Consider the following 3,530-nt stretch of genomic DNA (forward strand, 5'->3'; position numbering starts at 1 on the left):
AAATTACCAGACAGTCCTAGCCAGTTTTCCTCAGTGGTTAGAGCATGGGTCCCAGACTGAAAGGTCCCAGGTTCAATTCCAGCGAAGGGCAAGTACCTCGGTTGTAGGTTTGAACCCTGCCCTGGTTGGGGCACATGGGGGAGGCAACTAGCCGATGTGTCTCTCTCACATCAATGTTCCTCTCTCTTTCTCTTTCTCTATCCTCTCACTCTCTCTGAAAAGCAATGAAAAAAATATCCCAGGATTAAAAATAATAATAATAAAATAATAAAATAAAATTACCAGACATGCAAGTAGCAAGGAAATATATTACATAATGATGGTAAATGTTGAGCAATATAAACAGCCTCAGGAATAACATAGATTGTGGGCATACTCAGGGATGACTGCGGCAAAGTCCAGGAGCTCGGGGCAGCTAGTGCCCCAGGGCCAGCTGCCATCCCACCTCACCTCCCCCACACCCGTGTCCCCTGCACCAGGGGTAGAAGGGGGCCCAGTGTTCAGGAGAAGCAGGCACAAGAACAGTCTGGGGCTGCTCACCACCAAGTTTGTGTCACTGCTGCAGGAAACACAAGACAGGCGCTGGACCTCAAAGTGGCTGCAGATACTTCGGCTGTGAGGCAAAACAGGATAATTTATGATATCATCAACATCTTAGAAGGGATTGACCTGATTGAAAAACGGTCAAAAATAGCATCCAATGGAAAGGTGTAGGTGCTGGCTGCCACACTAAGAGTCCTAAGGAACCTGAGAGATCGTAAAGCCAAGACTGAGGACCTAGAACTGAAGGAAAGAGAACCTGATCATCAGAAGTAGTATCTGCAGCAAAGCATCAAAAATGTGGTGGATAATTCCATTAACAGCAGGTTTTCCTGTGTAACTCATGAGGACATCTACAATTGCCTTAACAGTGACACACCTGTGGCCGTCCAGGCATCTTCTGGTAGGGAGCTTGTGGCCCCTATTCCAGAAATGAGTCAAAATGGACAGAAGAAATACAAGATCAGCCAAGAGCCATTCAGGCCCCATCCACGTGCTGCTTATAGGTAAAGAATCCAGTTCCTCTCAGCCTGTGGTTTTCCTGTACCCCCACTGGACAACCCCATGCAGCCCTCCTCTTAGCCCTGGACCCCCCGGACTCCGCAGAAGCTCAGCTTGGCCACTCAGAGCCCCCTGGGCAGCCCGCTGCCAAAAGGGGCCAAGGCCTCCAGCACATGCTCGCCACAGACCTGGCTTCAGGATCGGTGAGTGGAGATATCATTGATGAGCTGATGTCTTCTGATGTGTTTCCTCTCCTACAGCTCTCTCCCACCCTCCTCACCTCCCAACCCGTGGACAACTACACCTTTAATGTAGACGATAACGAAGGAGTATGTGAACCGTGTGATGCCCAGATACTAAATTATTAGATTCCATGGAAACCTGGACTGCTCTCTAGCTCTAGTTGTGCAACATTGTAGACTTCCTAATAACTTGGGCATCTACAGTGAACGTAGCGCCATTCAGTTCACCAATTCTGAAGCCTTCTTCCATAATACTACTCCTACTTCACAGAACTTCAACCATGAGAACAGTTATAATTACACTTATATCTTCCAGAAGGTAGAGAAGGGTGTGAGCATGTTAAAGGCCTACATGGAAGATATGGAAACAGCCCTAATTTGGGAGAGAAGTGCCTCAAAACTTGAGGAATTTCTGTGACATGTGAGAAGAAAGCAGCAATATCCACTTGCATTATCTAACATTACACCATTTATTGTGCAAACAAGTACACTTTCGAGAGTAAAAGGGGAACAATTAATTACCTTGGATCCACAAGCATAAACTGAGACTACCCAGGGTTAACTATGACATGTGATGAGGCAAGCATTCCCTCCCAAAGCTTAGCAAGATTGAACTCAGGAGAAGGAAGTATGTGGTACTTGACCATCAAACACAGTTAACACTATAAAATTCCTATACTTACAGAGATGACCTTCAGCTTTTTTTGAAATCTCAGCCATCCAAACAAATGCATGCCAGAAATCTGTCTGAAATTAGTTTTTCTGCAGGCTTTTCCACTTTGCCCGATGACTGACTTTGACCTCTCTCTACTGTGTCATTGAGAGTCCCAAGCTCAGATTCTATAGTCCTTCCCCTGATAAAACTTAGCTGACCCATGTCTCTGCCAGGTATTCACCCATACTATAAATGATTTGCCCAAGTGATCCAAAATATTAATCATTGCCAAACAGAAAGATAATCTTTTGCAGGGTAAGAAACAAGTCTCGTGAAACCTTAAAGTTTCAATCTACTGGTGAGAAATTTTGATCCAAGGGCACAGTGTGAAAGGACACTGGGGGGGGGGGGTGGTCACTAGAGTGTCTCTCTACTTCAATAAGCCTCCGTTTGTGTGAATAATTAGATTATCACAGATCCCGACTTCATGTTATGACCTGATTGAAATCCAGACCTAAACCTGTCCTGGAGCATGTGGTAAACCAGAGGAGCCTGGAGCTCAGTTGTCACCACCTTTTCAAATACAGGCATCTTAATTAAAAAATTATAAGCTAGACTTTTGCCAAGGATTCAGATAAAACATCTAAAGTGGGGAGGAAGGTGTTTTTATTTCAGTTAAAGGGCAGGTCTAAGGTTGGGGAATGGGGTGAAAATCACTCAGAGTGGGCTCCTGAGGTCTGGAACGAAGAAGGACCAGGGGGGAAGCACAGCCTAAGCCAGGGGGACTTCCCCATTTCAAGAGAGATTGCACCGTGCTGATGACCATGTGTAAAAACAAGCCTCTACTCTCCACTCCTGAAGCTTGTCTCTGAAAACAGGCCTGTCCCAGCATGTGGGGAAAAACATGCAAAGCATGCTGAGCTCAGATATGAATCTAAATGCTGTGGAAAATAGCCAAAAAAGTGGCATCTTGTCAGCCACTAACAATATTTTAGATCCCTCTGTTCCTTTCAGGTAAATGAGAACTAGAACTCAACCTTGGCTCCCAGCAGAAAACAATTTAACACAGGAGCATCTACATTAGTGTGGCAAAGTTCAGTGCCTGGTAATAGATGTAGGAAAAGAAAGTCAAATTTGTTAATGCCTGGTAATAGATGTAGGAAAAGAAAGTCAAATTTGTTAATGCCAGGTGTAGTCTTGGAATTACAAAACTGGTAAATTTCAACCTTGAAGTCAAGAAAAAACAGTCTGTCTCCAACAATATACTAATAGTGACCTGACGGTCTTCAAAAGTTTGGGTATTTAATAAACCAGTCAGAGAAAGACAAGTATCACATGATCTCACTTATATGTGGAATCTAATGAACAAAATAAACTGACAAACAAAATAGAATCAGAAACATGGAAACATGGAACAGACTGACAAGTCTCAGAGGGAAGGGAGAAGGAGGGGCCAGAAGAGATTAACCAAAGTACTTATATGCATATATGCATAACCCATGGACATAGATAATAGGATGGTGAAGGCCTGGGGAGGGGTGGGAACCAGGTGGAGGGGGCATTGGGGTAAAGAGGGAGGGACATTTGTAATA

The 3,530-nt window shown here is 44.4% G+C and overlaps 1 pseudogene across 1 annotated transcript; it reads left to right on the top strand.

Moving 5' to 3' along the window:
- The first annotated feature begins 382 nt into the window (after window positions 1-382).
- On the top strand, window positions 383-1,409 carry LOC308560992 (transcription factor E2F5 pseudogene; annotated as a pseudogene). Its single transcript has one exon. The product of its transcript is annotated as a transcription factor E2F5 pseudogene (transcript).
- The last annotated feature ends 2,121 nt before the right edge of the window (window positions 1,410-3,530 follow it).

This window comes from Miniopterus schreibersii, assembly GCF_964146895.1.
Source record: "Miniopterus schreibersii genome assembly, chromosome: 8".
Taxonomy (NCBI): domain Eukaryota; kingdom Metazoa; phylum Chordata; class Mammalia; order Chiroptera; family Miniopteridae; genus Miniopterus; species Miniopterus schreibersii.